Consider the following 10,261-nt stretch of genomic DNA (forward strand, 5'->3'; position numbering starts at 1 on the left):
ATATATTTCTGGTAAGAAATGAAATACATTCAGTTTTAATCACATGAGCAGTCAATCAAATATCGAATTGAAAACAATGAACTGCAAAGAGCCACCTCGAAGTCACTTAGCATTGATAAATTAGTAATGTATTATTAAATTATTCATATCTTTTTTTTCTTCCTTCGAACTATAATGATATACTGTACACAGCACTGATCATTTACTTAGGCTGAGTCCATTCATTTAATTATGCTGCTGAACTTGGTAGGCCAACTGGTCATCATGAGAGTTTCCAGGCAAGCTTATCACAAATATATAGAACATGTTTCTTATTGCCCCCAGTGGCTAAGTGCTAAAATGCTATTTAGTGCTCAGAAGGTTAATGTCCTGCTTATGTAAATTGTCCAATTTAACATTCAGCAGCGGTATCATAAATTCTGGCTCCAGGATTTCATTAAACGTATGTTCAAACTAGTTGACCTTAAAGGTTAACAAGCACAAGTTAAACAGGACAATTATTTAACTCACTTCTTATCAAGAGACTGAAGTGTACCAGCCGTTTAATAGCTCCGCAGACTTCACAATTAGAATTCTTAGAAGGTCTCTGATAAAACGGCAGGTCATGAATTTTCATAAGGATGTCAGATAATAACTATTTATCTGCACTTGTTTTTTCTTTCTTATAAACTTAAACTTTGATCTTAACATTCAATTAGAAATGAGTCCACAGAGAAGGACTAGGTAACTCAGGTTGCTAGGGTTCACCTTCATTTGGGTCTGCACGGGGATTTAAAACATCACTTACGCATCGTCATTCATGAAAATTAACATGAAAGTCAGGGACTCACCATTAAGTGTGCAGAGCTCAAATGAAGCATGGGGCCCAACACTGAGTTACAACACCTCTTTTACTGGTTTGGGACATTAGACTAAACATTTGATTCTTTTCTTAAAAGACCCCCAAATGCCTATTAACCTCCTGGAAAAAAAATGCATTCTCCTTTGCTTTTATAACATGATGCTTTTTTTTTGTTTTTTTTTTTATGCGGTACGCGGGCTTCTCACTGTTGTGGCCTCTCCTGTTGCGGAGCACAGGCTCCGGACGCGCAGGCTCAGCGGCCATGGCTCACGGACCCAGCCGCTCCGCGGCATGTGGAATCTTCCCGGACCGGGGCACGAACCCGTGTCCCCTGCATCGGCAGGCGGACTCTCAACCACTGCGCCACCAGGGAAGCCCGCATGATGCGTTTTAATATAACAGAAAGTTAGATGATTCAAGACATCCTTTTCCTCGCCAGTCTGGTTTCTTCTCCTGCTCTCCTTGGGCATTTTTTTGTGAAATGGGAGCGAATCTCTGGAAGTGATCGCTAAGGCCGTGTTACCTACGCTGAGGTGAAGCTTGGAGCGAAGTCCGTGGGCTGACGTTTGCATGTGCTTCTCTCTGCGGGAGGATCAGGCAGTGGCTTCGGGGATACATTAAACTGGTAACCACACACCAGCTAGCTCAACAGTTGGTGGCCACTGTCCACCAGGAAAAGGCACAGAAACCTTCTCTCCTTGCAGGTGTAACTGTTTAGACTGCAAGCTCTTTGGAAAATAAAGCAGCACATAACAGCAAATAGGACTTTATTCATAAATCATGAGCTGAATTTCTGTTAGGAGCTGAAATGAAGCAAAATGGGTCCAATTTGCCTGTAGGTACATTGGGGGTGTGATAAGTAATTTTTAAAATTTGGTAATGTGCGTTAAAGGTAATTAAATGTGACGATAGAAAAGGGAGAGATGGATAGATAGATAGATAGATGGATAAATAGGTGTTAAATATATCTGTGCTTGGCCCAGTTCCTCTTCCTGCCTTCCTCATTCCCCCAGAGGTTACTTATTTTTAGGAGCTGTTAAAAAAAAATAATATAAGGAAGAAATATTTTCTAGCATGAAAAGATGTGACAGTGTTTTATATCCTCTTGTGTTGCTCTTCATCCAAACTTCATCTTTTGAATATTGCCTTCAAATCCTGCCTGAAAGGGGACATAAATAAAGTGAAATGGCTAATGGACTAAAAACACTTATGATCAGGTTTTCATAACTAACATTATTGATAGCTTCTACCGCGCAGTCACCTGCACACAGTGCAATATCCATTTCTAAAGTAAGATTTAGAGCCCTATTTGCAATAAAAAGGCTAGCACATGCAAATAAAGAATTCGAGAGTGAGGCCGGCAATGGCCTCCCCCAAGAGAGGGAGGAAAGACCTCTTTCCATCGCAGAACTGACCACAGGGTCACAGGACACTTTTTCAGATTTCAGACGTGGCTGTGCATTTCATGGCATCCTGGGAGGGTCTTCAGGGACAGAAAATTGTTAAGTCCTTAATTTGGAAACAACCACTTCTTCCTCCTCAATGGCTTAGTATTTGCACTTGGTCAGGCAAATAAATTTGCATTTCTGTACATTGAAACAATAACAAGATCGTTTTGCAGGAAATGTAACACAATACAAATAAGGAAGCAGGCAAGATGGGAATATTTTTATGGAGTCTGGTGCTTTCCATGTCCATTTTAAGGTGATTTTCCTGTTGTTGTTGTTTTGTTTTTTTTCCTTTAAACATTTCTATTTTAGCAAAGACAGATAAAGAAAAGCCTTTGTGATGAATAGAAATTTATTTGGTGTTCAAAAATTTTTCTTATCAATAACCCTCTCTTTAAAAATATTTTAGCTGTAGTAACAATAAGAAGATGCTAGCAAAACAGAAAGCCTTTTATCTGCTTCTTGCTATTGAGATAGCGTTTGGAAGGCATAATTTTCTTCTCTTTTAGTTCTTACTATTCCCATCTCAGCAAAAAAAAATTTTTTTTTTATTCAAACTCCGGACTTTATTATTCTAAAAAAATTAAGTTCAGATTACATAGGAAACTGGAAATTATGGCTTTATTAAATTAAATTAATTTAAAAGAGCATTGGATTTGTGGGACTTGTATAGTTACTCATATCTACAGCTTCTATTATGGTAGGATCCCCTCCTTCAATTATATTGAAAATATGAATCCCAGTATACAGTCCCCCTTGGAACTGTGCATTCATGTTAGAGATTGTCACCTCTGTACTCTAAAGAATAGTGATAGCTTCCAAGTTATATAGCAATCAACAGCAAAACATTTCTCCCTCCCTTCAGAATCTCATGGTACTGCAAGGTATTACTGAGAGAGAAAAATGTTTTGCATGGGAAATTGCAACAAAGATTTCACACATAACTGCATCAGTGTTTAGTTGTGAGTCCCTATTTTTGTCCTTTCTTTTGTCAGAATTTGAGTGTAACAGAGAGCAAAGAAAGACATGAAAAGGAGGGTGCAAAATGACTGCAAACTCTTCATAAATGGCAAACTCATCGCTCAGAGACAAGCTGAGGCCTCACTGCTGATGACAGACACAGCCCAGATGCCCGGATGCAATCAATGCTACCTGGGAGGGAGCTGGGAACGATGAGACAAGTGTGACGCTGCTCCCCCCATCCCCTCACCCCACCCACTCCCACCTCCAGAGCAAAGAAAGTGCCAGCAGTCCAAATCACAAATCCAGCCTGCTGCAGGAGAACACCAATCCAGACAGTGTCTACTATGTGAGAGACAGCTCAAACGGATGCTCAAGTCTTGTGACAGCTAGGTTGTGACACATCAGGAATGAGTGGCAGCTGGGTGAAGACAAGTGGAAGACACCCTAGCATAAGAGAGGGAAGGAGGGGGATTCCCTGGTGGCGCAGTGGTTGAGAATCTGCCTGCTAATGCAGGGGACACGGGTTCGAGCCCTGGTCTGGGAGGATCCCACATGCCACGGAGCAGCTAGGCCCGTGAGCCACAACTGCTGAGCCTGTGTGTCTGAAGCCTGTGCTCCGCAACAAGGGAGGCCGCGACGGTGAGAGGCCCGCGCACCGCGATGAAGAGTGGCCCCCGCTTGCCACAACTGGAGAAAGCCCTCGCACAGAAACGAAGACCCAACACAGCAAAAATTAATTAATTAATTAATAAACTCCTACCCCCAGCATCTTCTTTAAAAAACATAAAAAAAAAAGAAAAGAGAGGGAAGGAGGTTGCCATGAGTTGAACTGTCTTCCCCAGAAAGATATGCTGAAGTCCTGATCTTTGGTCCCTGTAATGTGAGCCTATCTGGCAGATGCAGTTGAGTTAAGATGAGGTTGTACTGTATTAGAGTGCACCCTAAATCTAATAACTGCTGTCCTTATAAAGAGAGAGAGGTTCAGAGACGGAGAGAGAATGCCATATAATCATGCAGGCAGAGACTGCAGTGATGTATATTCAAGCCAGGGAACTCCAAGGATGGCGGGCAACCACCAGAAGCTAGAAGAGGGGCATGGAACATCTGTCTGCCTCAGAGTATACAGAAGGAACCAACCCTGCTAAAACCTTGATTTCAAATTTCTAGTCTCCAGTATGATGAAAGGATAAATTTCTGCTATTTTAAGCCAACTGGTATGTGGTACTTTGTGGCAGGCCTAGGAGACTCATACAGAGGTGAATAGGAACGTGACTTACTTCCTCCTTCCCATTTTCTCCTAGCAGTCCCTGAACCAGAATCTGTTCTGGTATCTCTCATAGTCTCCTGAACAGACTCTCAGACTGACTGGCACTGATTACACGGAATGCAGAGAATCACCATGCAGAAGTCTTGATGTCCTCTCTCAAACTGGACCTGCCTCTTGGTCAATGATGTCAGTAGCCAGTCTTGATTATGCTCTAGTTCCTCAGAATTGATTTTGAACTTCTAATAATTCCTCCTTCCATCCTCAAATTTAAGGAAAAAAAAAAAAAAAAAAAAAAGGTCCTCAACTCTCTTCTTCCATATTTTCCTCTAAAAACCATCATGGTTTGGGCCTAGCTCTCTTTCACCTTCTAAAAGTTTACCAAGTATCACACTTATATGGTCATGCTCTTTATGGCAGGCAGGAACAGGCAAACGTAACTGCTAGATTGCATTTAGAGCTTAGGTTTGGGGATCAAACTCCTTTGATGGAGGGAGAATAATTCTGGCAGCCTCTGAAAGCCTAACCTCAGATACTATGTCATGGTCTTCCTGCAGTGTTGATGCCTAAGAGCTTTTCAGACAAGACTGCCTGGCAGTAGTTCTCAGTTTAAGGTTAGATAATCATAACGATAATCGTTATGATAATCGCCACCATCTGTAACATCCACAACTCACAACTGTGACTCCAAAAAAGAAAGGTTTGGAGTTATGAATGGCAGACCATTTTGTATCAGGTTTCCAATGTTCATGACCTGCCCAGGGTTGGATTAATGACACAAATGCCAGGACTAATTTTCACCCTCAGTATATGATTATTCAAAATGAGTTACTAATGACACAGCACATATATGTGTGTATGTGTGTGTGTATATCTTCTTGACACCATAACAATTACTCATATACTCTATACAAAGCTCCCATAAGATCTTTCCCCAAAAGAACTCTTTAAAAATTTTTTAAAAGTTTTTTTACACAATTTTAAAAGTTACTTTCCATTTACAGTTATTACAAAACATTGGCTATATTCCCCATGTTGTACAATACATCCTGCAGCCTATCTTATACCCAGTAGTTTATACTTCCCCCTCCACTGCCCGCCCCCCAACTGGTAACCACTAGTTTGTTCTTTATATCTGCGAGTCTGCTTCTTTCTTGTTTTATTCACTAGTTTGTTGTATTTTTTAGATTCCATATATAAGTGATATCATACAGTATTTGTCTTTCTCTGTCTGACTTACTTCAGTTAGTATAATGCCCTCCAAGTCCATCCATGTTGCTGTAAATGGCAAAATGGTGTGCTTTTTTATGGCTGAGTAATACTCCATTGTGAGTGTGTGTGTGTGTGTGTGTGTGTGTGTGTGTGTACCACATCTTCTTTATCCATTCATCTAATAATGGACACTTAGGTTGCTTCCATATCTTGGCAATTGTAAATAATGCTGCTATGAACATTGGGGTGCATATATCTTTTTGAATTAGTGTTTTTGTTTCCAAAAGAACACGTATTCAACAATTTAAGGGGAAAAAAACCCACCTTGTTGTATAATTTCCCCTTCACTAACTTTCCTGACGCTACTTCCAAAAGTTAACTATAGTTAACACCCAAGGCATATCACGGGATTTATGAAACCATCAAAACCTTCACAACTAACACGAGAGATCTCATTTACTTAAATTTACGTCTATAGTTGTGAAAATGAAACATAATTTTAAAGGACTCCGTCTGCTGTGGAAGTTTTCCTCTGTTATAACTTCTGTGTAAAATTGAATACTCTTTGCCATTAACAGGGGGAGTCAAAGGGATTCATTAAAGCACTAGCCTGTTATTCCAGGGGCTTCTAACTAGCTGAAGGGAGAGAGAGAAACAATGAACCATGAGCATCCCTTTTGCTTTGCCTGCATGTCTCTTTCCCCTTTCCTCTTATAGGTCTCCTTCTTATACCTCATGGATTAAACACCTAGTAGACAAACGGACATTAATTAAAGGCAGACATGAAACCGTTTCAAGGATCTGATGTGGAAGAATGAGTATGAATTTGGAAGGCAGGGAATCCTAGTGCATCACTTACTAAGCTGTGACCTTTGGCAAGGAAGTTTACTCATTCATTCAACAAATACATAATGACCACCCACTCTGAGCTGGCCACTGGAGTTACAACAATAAATAAGGCAGACGTGGGCCCTTCACTCAAAATATTTCATTCTATTTAACAGTCTTCTCCAAAGCTCAGCTTCCTCCTCTGTTAATTTGGCATAATTATAACATCAGATTCATGCGGAAAGCGTGAGGGAAGGAATGAGATACAATACATGTGAAGGAATTGTGAAGTCCAGTAAAATTAGCTATTATTTCCACCGGATAGGAAATACCTTAAGAGTAAAAACGGTTTGCTATTTGCCTTTAGTATGCCCTGCACCTTGCACAATGCTTGGCGTTTAGTAGATACTCAGTGAAAATTTATTGTATGATTATGAACACCAATAGAGATCAGATTAATCACTTCCTCATCTGCTCTTCGCAATTGGTACGCACTTTGAACAATACACGATGTGAGAGCATGTTATGTTCATCTCGGTATTCTTCTCGCCCTTCCTTACCTGACACAATCGCTGGAGCATAGATGGTGCTTGGAATTTATTTCAGTAAAATGTCTGTCAGTTAACAATCATTTCAAATAGAAAACTTAAGCAGGGAAGGGTCAGCACTCGGCCATGTCTGCTCCATGCCCTGCGAAACCCATGTCCATCATATCCTCTCTCACTGGCCAGCCGCCAATACTGAGGATTTCATTATCAGCTCCACCCAGGTTTGGAAATGACCCTAAATATGCTTGTTAGTGTATAAGAGACTGGGTGGATGTTGGACAAGGTTTCCTTGTGGAAGGGACTCAAAATAACGTTTAGGTAACAAGGGGGTAGAGTTGTAGGGGAGGGAGTATATCCTTCAGCGAAAATAACAAACAAGAGGGGCTGAAAATGGGAGATGAGATGGAAATTTTGTGAAACAAAGAAATCCACCATGCATGAAGCATAGGTCAGGAGGAGAGTGGTCCAAGATGAGGGGTGGGCAGGGGCTAGGGCTGGGTTGGCAACCTCTGCAATATTGACATTTGGGGCCAGAAAATTCTTTGATGTGGAGTTCTGTCCTGTGCCTTGTGGATGGTTAGCAGAACAATCACTATATGCCAACAATATGCCCCAGTGGGATGACCAAAAATGTCTCTAGATACTGCCAAAGGCCCCTTGGGGGAAAAACTTCTGAGATTGAGAACCACTGGGCTGCTGGGCCATTGCAGGGCCTTGCAGGTCACATAAGGAAGTATAGGAGATCACTGTGACCTGACTTGCAGTTTGAAGAAATCATTTCCTGCTGAATCCATGCAGGGAGACCAACTGGGAGGCCATGGCAAGAAGTCCACTGGAGGGAAAATGGAGGTTTTGACCAAGATAGTGGCAGTAGGATGGACAGAACCTGGTAGATTCAGGAGATATTAGGAAGTAGAATGCGAGTGGTATTCATAATCTTGCCAGGCATCTTTTTTCTGACCTTTTTCACTGTTCTATTTGACCCTACTCAAGGCCTGGGGAAGAACCAGCAGAGCAGGTCTTCTTGTTAATACCCATCTGATTGCAATTGGTTCCATCTTTTTTTCTGATTCAGGAGACCTCTTTGCTTATTACTTATTGTTTATCACTATAATTTCTAACTCTTTACTTCTTATGAAGGTTGACATTGGAACTGTCTGTGAAGGACATTGTCTGCATTTCCTTTTGAAGAGAAGCTCAGGCCACACAGGCCCATTTTGATTATCTACCTGTTTTTCCTGGAGGCAGGAAATTACTAGAAGCTTGTCAAAGCAGTTCCCATCCTTCCACTGATCCCCATTTTACAAGGAAACTCAGGGAGGAATCCCAAGTATAAAGGACCAAAAAAGTAGCATTGATGAGTCTACCACAATCTGAGCTTGCTGAAGTTAGCAGAATGGTCTTCTGGTTATCTCACAGAAAAATCAACAGTAGTCAGAATATATTTATTAACCTACTTAGTGGATTTCAGGAACAATCTCATCATGACCCCCCTCACACAGTATAAGGCCTTTTCCCTTAGTAAAGGGAAAGAAAGGAAGAACCAAAGGTCATAGCTTCCCTGCAACTTCTATCCACTAATTAGAGAGACCCGTTACTAGGTGAGGCTGAACATAATTGGGCCATTACAAAATAAAAAATATACAATTTCATTTCTGTTGGTTTTCCTGTGAGTGAGACACAGATCATCAACGGATAGTCAAAGTGTAACAAGAATATTACTGACGGGTTTTCTAAATGTGAGATTCCAGCTCCAGGGATTCTATTAATATTGCTCACATTAAAGAACCTGAATGGACAGGTAGCCATTTGGGACCTGCTTCTGATCCAAAGCCATTCTAAATATCTAGTTTTACCATTGTGAGCCGTATTCAATGGCAGGCTCAGGAAATAATATTGACACTGAGAGGAAAACTCTCTTCTTTAGTAAAGACACCAAGATTTCCTTAAAGCCAACAATATTCCAGGAGCAATTTATTAAAAATCCTCCCCAAAAGATCTGTGGGTAAATATACATAGAGGCAAAGCCATGGTGCGCACTTCAACCTACAGCCGTATGCACACATCTGGATTAGGACATCGAAATCTGGTCTCAGGTCACTGGAGGACTTCTAGCTTCATGGAGACACCTTCTCTGGAGGTGAAGCTAGCTACAAATTCTATTGCAAACCCTCACATTCCCCACCCATTTCTCTTGTCTCCTGTGCAAAGGCAAGGCCCTAGTGCACTGAGTTTGATGCTGTTGTTGTTGCCAAATGTGGTCTAGTTTCCATCTTAAGAAAATTAATTTCATGTTTTCTACTTTCATATGAATGAGTCCATTGGAAATGACAAAATGAACAAAGCTTGAAGAAAATTAGAAAAGCAAGTAGGCAATGTGCTCTAGCTTACCTTGAAAGTGTTTGTGGTAGTAATGGCCATTTTTCATTTGTTGTGATAGTGGCTAAGATTAGGCTTCATCAGACACATGACTATCCCCAATTTTTTTTAAAAGGAAAGTTCTGTGTATTTAATACCACAACAACTCCCCAAGGTAGTGGAGTCCAAAATGCTGGAAAGTTAGTATTTCAACAGAGCCTGAAAAGGACTGCCTTGCTTTCCATGGAGAGGGAACGTGATGCTGAAGAAAGAACACAGCGCTGGGAGTCAGCGCTGAGTGAGTGTTGGACAGTCACTCAGTTCTCAGTTCTCAGACAGTCAGGAACTGTTGGACAGTTCCTCCTCCTGTGTGGCCTTGGGCATATCAGTCTCAACCCACCTGCTCCCATACATCTAAGGCCTTGTCAGGCATTAAAATTCTATGATTAAAAGAAAAAGGGGCACATATCCAGAGAAAACTATAATTCAAAAAGATTCATGCTATGTTCATAGCAGCACTATTCACAATAGCCAAGATGTGGAAACACCCTAAATGTCCATCGACAGATGAATGGATAAAGAAGATGTGGTATGTGTATACAATGGAATATTACTCAGCCATAAAAATGAATGAAATAATGCCATCTGCAGCAACATGGATGCAACTAGAGATTATCATACCAAGTGAAGTAAGTCAGAAAGAGAAAGACAAATACCATATGATATCACTTGTATGTGGAATCTAAAATATGACACAAATGAACCTATCTATGAAACAGAAACAGAATCACGGACATAG

Source organism: Globicephala melas, chromosome 1 (assembly GCF_963455315.2).
Source record: "Globicephala melas chromosome 1, mGloMel1.2, whole genome shotgun sequence".
NCBI lineage: Eukaryota > Metazoa > Chordata > Mammalia > Artiodactyla > Delphinidae > Globicephala > Globicephala melas.